At 39.1% G+C, this 17,927-nt stretch overlaps 1 long non-coding RNA gene and 6 other non-coding genes across 7 annotated transcripts; 3 read left to right on the forward strand and 4 right to left on the reverse strand.

Annotated features, from left to right (window-relative positions):
- Positions 1-1,960: 1,960 nt before the first annotated feature.
- LOC144989294 (uncharacterized) lies at positions 1,961-6,306 on the reverse strand. The gene is made up of 2 exons (XR_013653431.1): positions 6,106-6,306; positions 1,961-3,227 (listed from the first exon to the last, which is right to left on the reverse strand). It is a non-coding gene; the product is annotated as an uncharacterized LOC144989294 (long non-coding RNA).
- A 4,975-nt stretch (positions 6,307-11,281) lies between these two features.
- On the forward strand, positions 11,282-11,353 carry trnaw-cca (transfer RNA tryptophan (anticodon CCA)). Its single transcript has one exon. It is a non-coding gene; the product is annotated as a tRNA-Trp (tRNA).
- Positions 11,354-12,855: 1,502 nt separating this feature from the next.
- On the reverse strand, positions 12,856-12,928 carry trnar-ccu (transfer RNA arginine (anticodon CCU)). The gene has a single exon. It is a non-coding gene; the product is annotated as a tRNA-Arg (tRNA).
- A 1,388-nt stretch (positions 12,929-14,316) lies between these two features.
- trnaw-cca (transfer RNA tryptophan (anticodon CCA)) lies at positions 14,317-14,388 on the forward strand. Its single transcript has one exon. It is a non-coding gene; the product is annotated as a tRNA-Trp (tRNA).
- Positions 14,389-15,043: 655 nt separating this feature from the next.
- On the reverse strand, positions 15,044-15,116 carry trnar-ccu (transfer RNA arginine (anticodon CCU)). Its single transcript has one exon. It is a non-coding gene; the product is annotated as a tRNA-Arg (tRNA).
- Positions 15,117-16,504: 1,388 nt separating this feature from the next.
- trnaw-cca (transfer RNA tryptophan (anticodon CCA)) lies at positions 16,505-16,576 on the forward strand. The gene has a single exon. It is a non-coding gene; the product is annotated as a tRNA-Trp (tRNA).
- A 652-nt stretch (positions 16,577-17,228) lies between these two features.
- Positions 17,229-17,301, reverse strand: trnar-ccu (transfer RNA arginine (anticodon CCU)). The gene has a single exon. It is a non-coding gene; the product is annotated as a tRNA-Arg (tRNA).
- Between the last annotated feature and the right edge of the window lie 626 nt (positions 17,302-17,927).

The following is a 17,927-nucleotide window of genomic DNA, read 5'->3' on the forward strand; positions in this document are numbered from 1 at the left end:
AAGTTTTAGAGGAAACTGACGTCTCAGACCACCTCTTCCTGTGACTCGTTCCTCTTCTGGAACAATGGCTACAGAACCTGAGACAAGCCCTGGATGATTTTCATACTGTTTCTTCCGTTGTCTTCCAATGTCTTTATTATCAAAATTCACAAAAACAATTTGTGGAAAGTCAGAGTTTCTATAGACAATATCAGTCACAATGACGTTTCAGCACAACATGGGTTTTCCGAGCACAACAGTTATATGCAGTCTCAAATGTGCTTTGGTTTAACCCAACAGATTCAAACAAATCCTCAACATTGTCACAAGTTGGCCCATCAGTTGAGAGAGCAGCTTTAATGTGTGCAATCAATGCAGAAGCCTCTTTTTTCTTCAATTGCTGTGTCTGTGCATTTTCTTTACAGTTGCAAGACTCTTTCTGTGATAACACACATTTCGCAAGACTGTGTCTCTTCAGCACTTGTGCTACGTGATACGAATGTATCACGTAGCACATCGGTACCCATCATCAAATTCCAACATCCTTTTAATGGAATCATCACTATTCAACAACTCTCCAGTAACTACTCGTTTATTTTTAAAATTATACTTACCTTTTCTTACTGCAATCGAAACATTTGAAACGACCTTTTCTAATTCTGTCATATATTGGGCAAAAAAAATATATTCCACATTTTGTGCAAAACGACAATCAGCATTAAGAATCCTGTTGTTAAAATATCGTGATAGAGTTAAAGGATGTTGTCTTCCATCATGATATGTTGGTCCACCCTTGGGAAACAACACAGGAAAACACTTAGCCTCATTTGTAATATCGGACAACAACTTCACCGGACTATTGCCTTCAGCGGGAGCTACATTCAAAATGTGATCAAAATATTGATCCAAAGCCTCTTGACCAATGTCTACTGGCATTAGACAAGTGTCCTGGAACATGCAATGCTGCTGTCTATCATGCAGAAGTTCATCTCCTAAAACATTTTAAACGTCAACATCTGCAGTGCATTCAACATTTTTTTCTACCACATCAGATTTTTCTTTACAAAAACCATTAATCCAATCATTAAATTTCACGTTGTTATAATAAGAATTATGGCTTTGTAAAAACTGTAAAGCCTGCTTAACACGTTCCGTATCAACATACTGATATTCATAATGTCCTTTATAAGTAAGCTTCCGTTTTAATTTCACAGGCACAAGAGAACCCTCAATAGACATGCGTGGTAACAAAAAACTGGTTTGTTCAGTATTTGCAGGAACACATGTAATAGGTCCATGCACACCATTCTGCCCACCTTTGGGCAATGCTAACAGTTTCATAAATGGAATATGTAACGCTACTAGATGTTGTTCTAATTGATTTAAACATGCCAATTCTGCTGGTATAGGTTCAAGTTCTAAGTTATTTTTAACACTTTCAGCTGGTACTTGACCTTTTTTTATTTTAGCATGACGTGTAACAAATCCACAACTTGCTTCTTGGTGTTTTCATCCATTCACAATTTTTTGAGCAGTTAGCATTACAGGTATGCAAATAATCAGAAGTGATACATTGATCAGCAATAAGTTCAAGTCCTGCATTACTGTAGGTACTCTTTTCTACAATGTAATACTTGATGTTCAAATAACCTATGACATACACAACAAACAAACCCGGGTCCATCTTTAACTTTATCCAAAAATTGTTTCATAACAACATCAAACTCTTCTAACCGTTCTTTATTCAATTGTCGCTTCAATTTATTCCCATCCAACACACTTTTCCTAAAGTGAGGATCTTGATATTTTCTAGAACTCAGTGCTTTAACATTTTCTCTATGAGTAACATTACTGTGATATTTTCTAGAACTCAGTGCTTTAACATTTTCTCTATGAGTAACATTACTGTGATATTTTCTAGAACTCAGTGCTTTAACATTTTCTCTGTGAGTAACATTACTCTGATATTTTCTTTTACTCATTTCCTTAACATTACATTTGTGTAACAAATCCAATTTATACTTGTTTTTACTTCCATTTTTTTTTATCTCTGTGTAAAGGATCAGTTCTGTATTTTGCAGCACTACGTTCTTTAACACAAGTTCTATAGATAGCATTTTTCTTATACTTATTTTTACTCAATTCCAATGCTCTGGATCTATGCAAAGAATCAGATTCATATTTCCTTTTACTCATATCTTTTTTCTTTTGTTTATGCTGTTCAATTATTTGATAATGCATTTTGTGGTAAACCTTACACACTTTGGTGCGACGCATATTAAATCCCTTCTTTCGTGGCATCTATAAAAAAAAATATATAAAAATGAAACCACCAGTAAAATAAGATTATCATTTCTATTATGTATAACTAAAGCAATACATTTATACCACACAGACCAATAATCAAAAACAAACATTATTTTCAGACTATTGGAAAATAGTTCTACACAAATAAATGTAAAAATAATAATAAATGTGTCCTATAATACAGTGGTCCCCATCCCCCGGGCCGCGGACCGGTACCGGTCTGTGGCTCATTTGGTACCGGGCCGCACAGAAATAATAACTTACTTCCGGTTTTTTATATCTGAATCTGAAAGATGTTTTATTTAGAAAAGTTGCCCGATTCTGTGTGACTGTCACACCCGTCTGTCAACAGTAACGCAGACCAAGGTGCTCCTCTCGGCCACGTGATAAGTTACTGCTAAAATAAAACCCAGGAGCTAGCAAAATGAGCCTAGGGGAAAAGGCCCAGCCAGGAGACAGGAGGAGCCCTCCACTTCCAGAAAAGAAAGCTACACTTAACAGACAGTACTTTTTTGCACCATGAGTATGAGAAGGGGGGAGGATGATGAGACCCATGCAATGTTCCATTCATGGGTGTCAAAATTAAAGCTCGGGATGTGTGTTGTCACGTATCTGTTACTCCTTCTGCGTGGCGTTGCTACAGTAATCCTCCACCAACATCTCAAAGACCGATCCATTAACTTAAAAAATGTGCAATAAAGTTTATTGAAAAAAGAAACCCGATCCGTGAAAACCTTGAATTACGTCATACCGGGCCGTGGCGCTAACTAGGTTGGGGATCACTGCTATAGATTATTAAACACTGCAAATTTAACTTACCTTTACCAAACTCTTAACTGGCTTACAAAACAAAAGGTTCTCTGGAAAAACCAGCAAACAGCTCCTCTCTGTTGTCCAGAAATGGTCAGCCACTGGTGTGGAAGATCCCTCAGAGCAAAACTCTGGAGTTACAAATAAAATGTAAAAGGAATAAAAAAAATTAACATTTATTTAAAACAAATACATAAACTTTAATAGACATAAAATGGTAAATGCTCTCTGGGAGGCTAATCCATAGAGGAGGTCCATTAAAACTGAATGAGGCCTTTCAGTGTGTTTTAACTTTTGGGATAACCAAAAGGCCTGTATCAGAGGACCTCAGGGTCCAGAGGGGATCATACTTTAAAATATCAGATAAATATGAAGGCCCAAGACCATACAAACATTTATAAACTAATAAAAACTTTAACATCAATCCTAAAGCGAACAGGAGGCCAAGCAGCCATTTTAAAATCTGTGTTCCTGCAAATATATTCATACTGGCTGCCACACACTTATAGATTATTTGAAGAAATTTATACACAAATTTAACATGTGTCCTATATTAGATTATTAAACACTGAAAATTGAACATAAAACCTAAAAAGTACTAAATACGTTGGAACTGATCTTCAGTGGAAATACCCACGGGTCGGCAGGCGTTTATAAACCGCGGTCAGGTGAGCCGACATCTGTGGAAGTGCGGTCGCGCTAGCCGTCACTGACTTTTTGCATGCAGGTTTACATCATAGTTTACATCATAGTTTACGGTGCACACCGCCAGCAAGCTGAAAAGACGGTATAAAGCGCTAATATCACCCATGTCACAGTTACTCATCAAATAACATGTACTGTGCTCAGAAATCAATGAGATATTGCAGCTCTAGATTGTCTTTTGATGTACAGATTTATTCCTTTATTGCATGTCTGACCATTCTATAATCAACTACCAAGAAGAATGTGTTTGTTTGAAATTATGCAATCAGACAGATTCTAAAAGTGAGTTTGAACACTAACAAGTGTTTTGTGTGTTGTTGAGCACGGCATGGAATGAAACAGAAATAAAGATTCTCCACGTAAAATGCCACATCTGGTCCAGTCATGTCAATTCATTCTAAAGTGGCTTCTGTCCAAGATTACACAAAACTTTCAGTGGATTATTGTTGTTAATGATGTTCACTAATATAACAGCAAGTTTGAAGAAGATTTACTGTATAAAATTAGAGATATTGCCATTATAGTCTCACTGAGGCTGTCTCATTCAGTCAGCATATAACATGGAAACCACCCAAAATGCCAATTTATTAAAAGATTACACAAACATTTCAATGGATTATTGTTAGTTATGCCTTTTCATTCATAGTATTACGTATAACCATCCAAAATAAAATTTGGTACAAAGGTGACGCCAAACATTTAACATATTATTGTTGGAAGTGTTGTTCACTAACTACACGGCAAGTTTAAACAAATTTGACTGAAGAAAATAAGAAAGTCAAGTTATAGACCACTTCACAGTCATAGTGTAATATTTAAACCTTACAAAATACCCTTTTTTCAAAGGTGACGCTAAACGTTCACTGGATTATTGTTAGTAATGGTGTCCATGATCATCACAGCAAGTTTGAAGAAGAATGACTGTAGAAAAGTAAAGATATTGACATAATAGACCAATTCAGGCCTCATTCATAGTATAAAATGTTTATAAACCGGTTAAAGTGGCATTTTGGGTGGATCAAATGTTCTTTAACTATGAAGGCAGGATGCCTAGGAGAATTAAACTTTAATATCTGTAATTTTCTCCTGTCAATATTCTTCAAAATTGCTGAGATTATCATGAACATTATTACCAACAATAATCCAGTGACTTTTTTGTGTAATCTTTTAATAAATTGGCATTTTGGGTAGTTTCCATGTTATATGCTGACTGAAGGAGACAGCCTGAATGAGACTATAATATCAATATCTCTAATTTTATACAGTAAATCTTCAGGCTTGCGGTTATATTAGTGAACATCATTAACAACAATAATCCATTGAAAGTTTTTTGTAATCTTAGACAGAAGCCACTTTAGAATGCATTGACATGACTGGACCAGATGTGACATTTTACGTGGAGAATCTTTATTTCTGTTTCATTCCATGCCGTGCTCAACAACACACAAAACACTCTTGTTAGTGTTCAAACTCACTTTTACATTCTGTCTGATTGCATATATTTCAAACACACACAACATTCTTGGTAGTTGATTATAGAATGGTCAGACATGCAATAAAGGAATAAATCTGTACATCAAAAGACAATCTAGAGCTGCAATATCTCTCATTGATTTCTGAGCACAGTACATGTTATTTGATGAGTAACTGACATGGGTGATATTAGCGCTTTATACCGTCTTTTCAGCTTGCTGGCGGTGTGCACCGTAAACTATGACGTAAACTATGACGTAAACTATGATGTAAACTATGATGTCAACGCGCATGCAAAAAGTCAGTGACGGCTAGCGAGACCGCACTTCCACAGATGTCGACCGCGGTGTTTAAAAAGTATTATATGTGAACTGCTATGTATTTGATCAATTAGAAAGGAGTTTCACTACTTAATGTGGTTTAAAAACTGTAAAAACTACGTTCGAATTCCAAGAACTATAAAGATGGCGGAATGACTACAAAAACCGATCTCTGAAACGGATAGAAAATTGTTGTTTGTCGATCAGTATCGATTCTACGTGTCATTTTGTACATTTGTGTCCGTTAAAAAGAAAATTCGTCGGTTGGTTTGCTTTAAAAAGTATTTTAAAAATTACGTTCGAATCAAATTGCCATGACCACTTCCGGTTCAACGAAGGAAAAGTTCAAATCATTTACGTTCGTCCTATCGATTTTAAACTTTTACGGTTTTTATTCAAAAAAATTGTTTATCAGAGGGTGAGTAGTGTTGTCTTAGTGTGAAAAAGGTCGTTGATTTACAGTAACGGTCCTTTTAAAGTCGCGAGAAAATTCATAATGGTCGTGACTAACCTCGAGTAAAGTTGAAGACCTCCTCCTTCTCACTGGGGGTCCGGTGGTCTTCCTTGCTGGTCAGGAGCGTCGAAGATCGAAGTGTAGTAGAAATGAGGAAAGCTCTTAAAAGAGCTGTTTTTGCTCTAGTTCGGCAACCTTCAGTGAAATTCTCCGTGGGGTGTGGTTCTCCAGTCGTCCAGCAGGGGTCAGGTAGAGGGAAGATTGAGATGAAAATCCCCTGAGGTGATTGGCTTGACCAGCTGCTTGACTCAAGGTTTCCCTTTTCTCGTTCGTATTTGATGAAGTAGGTTGATTACATGTTATTTTTTCATGAAGTAATAGAAGTTCTACTTAGTTTAGTTCCTTATGTATGTGTAGAACATTTTATAGTAATTATTGTATTGATCATTAATCCGTTGTTGAACATTCTAGCTATTGAGTTTGTTCTCATTTGCATGAGCTCTCCCATGGACCAATCAGACAGCTCCGTTTTTAGTTTGACTCCCAAGGGTTGAAATCTAATAAAATTACATTCCAATCCCAAAGTGGTGGTGTGCTGTCTTCTTTGTGTTATGTCTGTGTGTTTTGTGGGTGATTCTGTTAGATAATTCTCACAAGAAACGTGTGCTATTCAGGGGTCGTGACGTCATACTTCCCATGATGCTTTGCTGGTGGGGGAAGTTTCAAAAGAACTCTCTTTTTAATCCCTTGGAGAGTTTGTTTCCAATAAGCAATAATTTTACAGTACTGTTGAGATGTGCTTTGTATGATGTGAAGGGTAGAGTTCCAAAATATTTTTTAACTTAAAAACCATAACTTTGGGTGGTGTTGCCAACAAAGGTGTTCCAAGATACAGGCCGCTTCAACGTAACGTCAGTTCATTCTGAATAGAGTCAGTCTCCTGCAAAATAGTTAATCATCAAGTGATCCTCAGAAGACTCAGACTTTGTCAGAATTCTTGTTCTCTCCTGTAACTTCGGGAAAGTCTTCAAAGATCGGCATCATGCAGCTCCCTGAATTTCATAACAATTTGGACACCCCGTGCTTTCTACTTTTCTATCTCAGGTGTTTACATAAAGCGCTTGACACGAAACCAAAGTGGCGCATTACCGCCACCACCTGGTCTGGAGGGGAACTACTACTATTTAACACGGAGAATGACACCTATTTGTCAAAGTACAAACATAATACATATGAACATTTTACAAAGACTATTTATGAATCTGCTATGTTTTGACCATGGAAAACGTGGCCGATTTATAAATAATAAAATTACAAACACTTTGGTGGCGATTTAATGTATTTGTTCAGAAATAAACCCTCAAGTCATTAGTCTATGGCAATATTTATTTTTTTTGCCGCTGAACGATTTACAGGGTCTTGCGAGGAGGCTTTTTTTCAGTAGTTTTCTCTTCCATCTTACTGAAAATAGCTTTGAATATGAATCTGACCCTGTTCCTGTTGGCAATAATTCAACCATTTCTTGTGAGATCAAACCGAAAACGAGCAGATATGCAGCATCACAGGACAGCAAGGAGGAGAAGTTGACGTCTCAGAAGATTTCCTCTGGATGGCCTGGCCAGACATGAACAACCTGTGAGTCAAACTTAAAGTTTTTTTTTTTTTAGTTTAACTTTTTTAGTTAAAGCATTTGTCACTAATTGTTCTTAAGGTTACACAATCTGCTGGGTAAGAGTTTAACATTCTTTTTCAACATTGAGTTGTATAGTCTAACTACATGAAACACTTGTGAGTTCAAAGTTTAGTATTTTTTATTCAGAGTCAAACCATATAACTTGTTTGAAAACAAAAATACTTTCATTTATTAAATACTTTCATTTTTCACCCAGTAAAAAAAAAACACAAGATTTTTCAGCATTTAAAAATACTTCATAAACTAAAATGTAAGACATCAAAAATAAATAGAAACATTCAAAAAATGAGATTTAATTTCCTCAATGAAATACATTAATGTTCCATTTTACAGAGTCTTCCACGTCTCTACTGCTTTGCCAACAGAATAGGGTGATTAAAGTGGTTAAATGTTTCTCGTAGACCCTATAGTGCTGCTTATCAAACGTGGAGCTTTGTTAGATGCATCTAACTCTGAAATCTCAGCTTCCTGAGACAAACAGCTGAAAGGTTTTTTATCAGAGTAAACTTCAATGGCTTTTCAACAGGTGGACGTCATTTTTAGGTGTGTCTGCTCATCCTACTTGGAGAGGTGATGCTCCAAGTAGGTGGCGCTACACCTTTTCCAGATTCTTCCACTGCAGATGTGTTCAAAGTCAGACTACAATCATGCAAACCAATTTTGGATCAAATTGGATTATGCATGGCTGAGTAATGGCCATTTTTCTTTTCATGGCGTGTTTTCGAAACGACCTCCAATTTTGACGTGCCGCCACGGTCACAAACAACCGTAAAAACTTAAAAGCTTCGCAATTTAACATCGAACATGGGTCTAGTTTACAAAACCAAAGTTTGGAGTCATTATTCACAAATCTCTAGGAGGAGTTCGTTCTAGAACAAGGCCTCCAAATGACCAAAATAGAGCAAAAATGACATATTGACACCAATATAGCAGACTTCCTGTGCAACTGACAGCTTGGTACCAAGATACTTTTTTGTAGGTTTTCATCTGATGAACATGTCCTGTAAATATCAAGCTTGTATGTTAAAGAACATGGTGGGGCTCGCGAAAACAAACATTGTAGGTGGCGCTATTGAGCCGTTTTTGTGCACCCATGCGAGTGCTGTATATCTAAGTTGGAGATATGTAAGAGGCATCTCATTCTGAAATCTCAGCCTCGTCATACAAACGGCTGATTTTTTATGAATTTTTAATTATCTGACTACAACGCAATCAACCACTTCCTGTTTGGTGGTGGCTTGCGCAGGCACCGTCAGGTGTACACCCATGAAACTTTAAACGATGAGAGAATACCCTTGTGAGGATCTCCTTTTGTAATTTTGTGAACATCGGACAAAGCACAGAGAAAATACAGGGCAGAATGTGCCCCATGCAATAACTAGGTGGCGCTATAGAGCTCGTCCAAAGTTGTCATATCCATGGGTTAAGAATGGAAGCTTCATCATATCCATTGATTTTCAGTGAGATCGGACAAGGAATGTGCACGTGAGAGCAACATTTGGGCATGGCGAGACGCCCAACTTTGCCGCTCTGTCACGACCACACCCCCGCTTTGAAAGTTATGGTTTTTTATCAGAGTAAACTTCAATGGTTTTTCAACAGGTGGACGTCATTTTGAGGTGAGTTTGCTCATCCTACTTGGAGCAGTGATGCTCCAAGTAAAACATGTCATTTCCTGTTGCCAACAGGTGGCGCTACACCTTTTCCGGATTCTTCCACCTCTGATGTGTTCAGAGTCAGACTACAATCATGCACATAAACTTTGGATCAGATTGGATTATGCATGGCTGAGTAATGGCCATTTTTCTTTTCATGCCGTGTTTTCGAAATGACCTCCATTTTCGACGCGCGCCACGGTTACAAACAACCGTAAAAACTTAAAAGCTTCGAAATTTAACATCGGACATGTGTTTAGTTTACAAAACCAAAGTTTGGAGTAATTATTCACAAATCTCTAGGAGGAGTTCGTTCTAGAAGGAGGCCTGCGAATGACCAAAATACACCAAAAATGACATATTGACACCAATATAGCAGACTTCCTGTGCAACTGACAGCTTGGTCCCAAGAGACTTTTTTGTAGGTTTGCATCTGATGAACATGTCCTGTAAATATCAAGCTTGTATGTTAAAGAACATGGCGGGGCTCGCGAAAACAAACATTGTAGGTGGCGCTATCGAGCCGTTTTTCTGCACTTATGCAAGTGCTGTCTATATAAGTTGGAGATATGTAAGAGGCATCTCATTCTGAAATCTCAGCCTCGTCATACAAACGGCTGATTTTTTATGAATTTTTAATTATCTGACTGCAACGCAATCAACCACTTCCTGTTTGGCGGTGGCTTGCGCAGGCACCATCAGGTGTACACCCATGAAACTTTAAACGATGAGAGAAAACCCTTGTGAGTATCTCCTGTTGTAATTTTATGAACATCGGAAAAAGCACAGAGAAAAGATAGGTCAGAATGCGACAAAAACTGTGTTTTTCAATAACTAGGTGGCGCTATAGAGCTCGTCCAAGATTGTCATATCCATTGGTTCAGAATGGAAGCCTCATCACCTCCATCGAATTTCAGTGAGATTGGACAAGGAATGTGCACGTGAGAGCAACTCTTCTGTGCACGGCGAGACGCCCAACTTCGCCGCTCTGTCACGACCACACCCCTGCGTTGAAAGTTATGGTTTTTTATGAGAGTAAACTTCAATGGCTTTTCAACAGGTGGACGTCATTTTCAAGTGTGTCGGCTCATCCTACTTGGAGCAGTGATGCTCCAAGTCAAACATGTCATTTCCTTTTGCCAGCAGGTGGCGCTACACTTTTTCCAGATTCTTTCACTGCAGATGTGTTCAGAGTCAGACTACAATCATGCATATCAATTTTGGATCAGATTGGATTATGCATGGCTGAGTAATGGCCATTTGTCTTTTCATGGCGTGTTTTCGAAATGACCTTGAAATTCGACGCGCCGCCACGGTCACAAACATCCGTAAAAACTTAAAAGCTTTGCAATTTAACATCGGACATGTGTCTAGTTTACAAAACCAAAGTTTGGAGTAATTATTCACAAATCTCTAGGAGGAGTTCGTTGACTGACAGCTTGGTACCAAGAGACTTTTTTGTAGGTTTCCATCTGATGAACATGTCCTGAAAAAATCAAGCTTGTATGTTAAAGCATATGCGGGGGCTCGGGACAAATGTCACTGTAGGTGGCGCTGTCGAGCCATTTTTGTGCGCCCATGCCAATCTCCTGTAAAATACGAAATTTTTCGCGACTCCTGAGGTGTGTGCCAAATTTGGTGAGTTTTGGGGTATGTTAAAGGCCTCAAAAAGGCGATTCTTCCGTCGGAAGAAAAAGAATAATAATAATAATAATAATAATAACTCTTACAGATACAATAGGGTCCTTGCACTCCGTCCTCGGGCCCTAAAAAAACATAAACATGCCTGTTGTGTAGTGACCTTGAGAAATTTGGCCAGCACTGAAGAAAGAGCAAATAAGGGTCAAAATCTTGCCAGTAGAATGTGTTTTCAGATATTGAGAAGGACTCTGTGGCGCAATGGTAGCGCGTCTGACTCCAGATCAGAAGGTTGTGTGTTCAAATCACATCAGGGTCATTGTTTAACACTTGTGCTATCTGATGAACTTTGATGTTGGGATTTGGGTCATCTAGACCAGTGTTTTTCAACCTTTTTTGAGCCACGGCACACTTTAACCTTGACAAAAATCCCGCGGCACACCAGCATCCCAAAAAAAAAAAAAAAAAAGCAGAAACTCATAGTCTGTTTTGATCTACAGCCCCCCCCCCCCCCCCCCCCCGCAATCTGACGTGCATTTTTGTGATAATTGTGGCAGAAAAAGCAGGAAGTTGCAGATGTTTTTCTAAAAGATGTAATAAAAGTTAAGTTACATACAAACTGTATGTTCGTTGTGTTTTCAAGACGCTGTCCCTTTAAGCCAATGCATCATGGGAGATGTAGTGTGAAAACTGCGAGAAAACGGCAGAAAGACTCGCGTCTCTGAGCTTCATGGTTTCGTTCACTTGTTCCACGGTCTGATACCGGATTCTGTGGAAAGTTACACCGCTAAAGACGAGCTTTAGCTGGTGTTTTTGTCGGAACTGACTGAGTTATGAGCTAAATTGGAACAAGGAAGTGGAGACTTTAACCACTTCTGATTGGTCAGACTGATGACATGTGATTAAGCCTTCAAGAATGATTGGTGGAGTCGTGGAGACAGTAAAAGCTGCGGGACTTTTCCTTACACAGTTATAGCTGCAGCTATTTCGCGTTACCGTCATTCTTATCAAAATGTCTTTAATAGAATCAAATAAACACAACGAAAAAAGTATTTTATGATAGTTTATATTCCTAACTACTCAGTGTTTTATCAGGACCTGTTTGGATGAACAAAGAGCTGATTTCCTGGAGATGGTTAATGTTTTTAGATCAGTTAATGAGGGCAATTTTCCACGGCACACTTGAGTGTGCCGCGGCACACTGGTTGAAAAACACTGATCTAGACAGTGTGCTGAGCCTTTTTCTTCAATGATTTGTGATCTTCACTGGTTTCCATGGATTACAGGAAATCCCTTTCACCTTTATCCACCTTTGTCATGGTAGGGAAAACACGTCAATTTAAGGCCAAGGTCATAGGATAGCACAAGGGTGCATCTGTGCAGAGCGCAAGCTGCGACTCTTTGGATTGCTGACGTTGTAGCATGGCCTTAAGACAAAGTTAGGTGCTTGCCTATTATTGACTCGGTCTATTGTGCACTGTTACAAACTTTAACCACACAACTTGAAAAAAAAAACAGTTGAGGAGATCCAAGTTTGTTCACTTGTAGATTGTATGTGGAACAGTTGGCTTCTGAGTAATGCACAGTTGTAAGTTGGGTTAGGCTTTTGACCAGGGATGTTTTCTGCTGAGTGTGGGAGAAAGCCAATAAACAGTTTGAGCAGCACTTTTGGATTAATTTGGAATCATTTTAATAAGGGAGAGGAGTTGGAGAATGCTGGAATTGACACACAAACAGGGTTGGTGAAGGAAGAAGCTCATGTGCAGAATTTCACTTAGAATCAATGACTTTCTTTATAATGAAGAGCTGCAACATTTGAAGCACCTCAGAGGGGACTTGAACCCCCAATTCCTGGCTTAGGAGGCCAGTGCCTTATCCATTAGGCCACTGAGGCTTGACAACTATGTTCACACATGAAAGAATTGGTGTCATTTAACTCCGACAGGCCACTGACAACAATGACTTAATTCTGCTTCATGGTCACTTTTAAAACCATTGGTACTTTGTGTTTTGAAAAAGCCGCGACCAATAAGTCACTATCAAATCCCAGTCCTTGACTGGTCAATGTTCAACTTTGTAAGATTTGACGCTCATTCAATGGCCGTGCGTCTTGTGCGTGGAGCCCTAAAACGATTATAAAAAAACATGCTTCGCGATGCGTGTTGCAACAGTTTTCAACGACTTAGCCCAAAATGTGCATACATGTGCGTTGGTACAGGCGTTTCATTGGAAGTGGTCGTGTTCCACTTCTAGGTCTTACAGAACTTGAAAGAGGGATGTACAGCATGCAGTTTTATCCACAACTAGCCCATAGGAGGGCTAACTCTACTTTTTGAACAAACTTTTCACAACGGCACCAAGGCATCCTTACAAATAAAGAGAAAACAATCAAGATACAAACGACATCTAGCCGCACGCACTAAAGGGAAGGGTATGTTGTTATCTGCTGGACGCTGTCGACGAATACAGCTGAGGTCAAAAACTCTCACCATGCTACTACATACACACCAGGCATGGGATGAATGTGTGTTCCAGAGTCCGTTTGAATGTAGTAGGAGTCTCTACATACCTTTAGGCTAATGTTCAAATGCATAAAAGTGAATCTGGACAATGGCCATGCTGTTAGTGTGGTATTGTTCACACAATCACACACATCAGGGGTATGTTTTGATCCAATATTAGCTCATAGTTGGTAGCAACCAATAGTAGTCAATGGTTATCCAGCCAATGCCCTTGAACTGTCAAAAAGCTCCATATGGTGTAAATTTTCTTGCTGGTCTGATATGGAGCAAACATGAACACCACTTCTCTATTTGAACCCACTTTCTTGGCTCTTTGTCATCTTTCATCTCGTAGTCTTACATAAAGAAGGCTGACATTTCAACTATAGCTTTTCTGTTGTGACTTTTAAACTTTCTTGAAAAGGAGACTGTTTTCTTGATGCTGACTTGTACCTCTTGAGAAAAACGACACAGTTCCTAGTTGAAAAGTTCCAGTTAAACAATAGTAGAGACGATGAAGAAAAGGCCAAGAAAAACCACTGACATGAACTATAGACGAAAAGACCTAGTCACATAACAGCGATCAAAGAAACTACAGTGAATGAGAAAAAGGCATTACAAGTTAGGAAGTCAGTGGGATTCTGACCCTTGGAAAATAATTTGAAAAAAAACATAAACATGCCTGTTGTGTAGTGACCTTGAGAAATTTGTCCAGCACTGAAGAAAGAGCAAAAAAGGGTCAAAATCTTGCCAGTAGAATGTGTTGACAGATATTGAAAAGGACTCTGTGGCGCAATGGTAGTGCGTATGACTCCAGATCAGAAGGTTGTGTGTTCAAATCACATCAGGGTCATTGTTTAACACTTGTGCTATCTGATGCACTAAGACATTGGGATTTGGGTCATCTAGACAGTGTGCTGAGCATTTTTCTTCAATGATTTGTGATCTTCACTGGTTTCCATGGATTACAGGAAATCCCTTTCACCTTTATCCACCTTTGTCATGGTAGGGAAAACACGTCAATTTAAGGCCAAGGTCATAGGATAGCACAAGGGTACATCTGTGCAGAGCGCAAGCTGTGACTCTTTGGATTGCTGACGTTGTAGCATGGCCTTAAGACAAAGTTAGGTGCTTGCCTATTATTGACTCGGTCTATTGTGCACTGTTACAAACTTTAACCACACAACTTGAAAAAAAAACAAACAGTTGAGGAGATCCAAGTTTGTTCACTTGTAGATTGTATGTGGAACAGTTGGCTTCTGAGTAATGCACAGTTGTAAATTGGGTTAGGCTGTTGACCAGGGATGTTTTCTGCTGAGTGTGGGAGAAGCCAATAAACAGTTTGAGCAGCACTTTTGGATTAATTTGGAATCATTTTAATAAGGGAGAGGAGTTGGAGAATGCTGGAATTGACACACTAACAGGGTTGGTGAAGGAAGAAGCTCATGTGCAGAATTTCACTTAGAATCAATGACTTTCTTTATAATGAAGAGCTGCAACATTTGAAGCACCTCAGAGGGGACTTGAACCCCCAATCCCTGGCTTAGGAGGCCAGTGCCTTATCCATTAGGCCACTGAGGCTTGACAACTATGTTCACACATGAAAGAATTGGTGTCATTTAACTCCGACAGGCCACTGACAACAATGACTAAATTCTGCTTCATGGTCACTTTTAAAACCATTGGTACTTTGTGTTTTGAAAAAGCCGCGACCAATAAGTCACTATCAAATCCCAGTCCTTGACTGGTCAATGTTGAACTTTGTAAGATTTGACGCTCATTCAATGGCCGTGCGTCTTGTGCGTGGAGCCCTAAAACGATTATGAAAAAACATGCCTCGCGATGCGTGTTGCAACAGTTTTCAACGACTTAGCCCAAAATGTGCATACAAGTGCGTTGGTACAGGTGTTTCATTGGAAGTGGTCGTGTTCCACTTCTAGGTCTTACAGAACTTGAAAGAGGGATGTACAGCATGCAGTTTTATCCACAACTAGCCCATAGGAGGGCTAACTCTACTTTTTGAACAAACTTTTCACAACGGCACCAAGGCATCCTTACAAATAAAGAGAAAAACAATCAAGATACAAACGACATCCAGCCGCACGCACTAAAGGGAAGGGTATGTTGTTATCTGCTGGACGCGGTCGACAAATACAGCTGAGGTCAAAAACTCTCACCATGCTACTACATACACACCAGGCATGGGATGAATGTGTGTTCCAGAGTCCGTTTGAATGTAGTAGGAGTCTCTACATGCCTTTAGGCTAATGTTCAAATGCATAAAAGTGAATCTGGACAATGGCCATGCTGTTAGTGTGGTATTGTTCACACAATCGCACACATCAGGGGTATGTTTTGATCCAATATTAGCTCATAGTTGGTAGCAACCAATAGTAGTCAATGGTTATCCAGCCAATGCTCTTGAACTGTCAAAAAGCTCCATATGGTGTAAATTTTCTTGCTGGTCTAATATGGAGCAAACATGAACAACACTTCTCTATTTGAACCCACTTTCTTGACTCTTTGTCATCTTTCATCTCGTAGTCTTACTTAAAAAAGGCTGACATTTCAACTATAGCTTTTCTGTTGTGACTTTTTCCTTTCTTGAAAAGGAGACTGTTTTCTTGATGCTGACTTGTACCTCTTGAGAAAAACGACACAGTTCCTAGTTGAAAAGTTACAGTTAGACAATAGTAGAGATGATGAAGAAAAGGCCAAGAAAAACCACTGACATGAACTATAGACGAAAAGACCTAGTCACATAAAAGCGATCAAAGAAACTACAGTGAATGAGAAAAAGGCATTACAAGTTAGGAAGTCAGTGGGATTCTGACCCTTAGAAAATAATTTGAAAAAAAACATAAACATGCCTGTTGTGTAGTGACCTTGAGAAATTTGGCCAGCACTGAAGAAAGAGCAAATAAGGGTCAAAATCTTGCCAGTAGAATGTGTTTGTAGAAATTGAAAAGGACTCTGTGGCGCAATGGTAGCGCGTCTGACTCCAGATCAGAAGGTTGTGTGTTCAAATCACATCAGGGTCATTGTTTAACACTTGTGCTATCTGATGCACTTTGATGTTGGGATTTGGGTCATCTAGACAGTGTGCTGAGCCTTTTTCTTCAATGATTTGTGATCTTCACTGGTTTCCATGGATTACAGGAAATCCCTTTCACCTTTATCCAACTTTGTCATGGTAGGGAAAACACGTCAATTTAAGGCCAAGGTCATAGGATAGCACAAGGGTACATCTGTGCAGAGCGCAAGCTGCGACTCTTTGGATTGCTGACGTTGTAGCATGGCCTTAAGACAAAGTTAGGTGCTTGCCTATTATTGACTCGGTCTATTGTGCACTGTTACAAACTTTAACCACACAACTTGAAAAAAAAACAGTTGAGGAGATCCAAGTTTGTTCACTTGTAGATTGTATGTGGAACAGTTGGCTTCTGAGTAATGCACAGTTGTAAGTTGGGTTAGGCTGTTGACCAGGGATGTTTTCTGCTGAGTGTGGGAGAAAGCCAATAAACAGTTTGAGCAGCACTTTTGGATTAATTTGGAATCATTTTAATAAGGGAGAGGAGTTGGAGAATGCTGGAATTGACACACTAACAGGGTTGGTGGAGGAAGAAGCTCATGTGCAGAATTTCACTTAGAATCAATGACTTTCTTTATAATGAAGAGCTGCAACATTTGAAGCACCTCAGAGGGGACTTGAACCCCCAATCCCTGGCTTAGGAGGCCAGTGCCTTATCCATTAGGCCACTGAGGCTTGACAACTATGTTCACACATGAAAGAATTGGTGTCATTTAACTCCAACAGGCCTATCTGCTGGACGCGGTCGACAAATACAGCTGAGGTCAAAAACTCTCACCATGCTACTACATACACACCAGGCATGGGATGAATGTGTGTTCCAGAGTCCGTTTGAATGTAGTAGGAGTCTCTACATACCTTTAGGCTAATGTTCAAATGCATAAAAGTGAATCTGGACAATGGCCATGCTGTTAGTGTGGTATTGTTCACACAATCGCACACATCAGGGGTATGTTTTTATCCAATATTAGCTCATAGTTGGTAGCAACCAATAGTAGTCAATGGTTATCCAGCCAATGCCCTTGAACTGTCAAAAAGCTCCATATGGTGTAAATTTTCTTGCTGTTCTGATATGGAGCAAACATGAACACCACTTCTTTATTTGAACCTCCTTTTATTGTTTTAACTACTTTCTTGTTAGAACGTTAAATTTTTTAAAAACGGTTGAACAGGCTTCTCACATGCATCCTCGAGTGTGTCTCAATACAAAGTCTGTTTAGTTGCGCTGCATGAGCACAGTACTGCTGTGATGTCAACTAAACGCTCCCTTTTTGTTAACCAACTCTAAACCTGTTCTAAGC

This window comes from Oryzias latipes, chromosome 23, assembly GCF_053564925.1.
Source record: "Oryzias latipes strain Hd-rR chromosome 23, Olatipes_Hd-rR_3.1".
In the NCBI taxonomy this organism is placed as follows: domain Eukaryota; kingdom Metazoa; phylum Chordata; class Actinopteri; order Beloniformes; family Adrianichthyidae; genus Oryzias; species Oryzias latipes.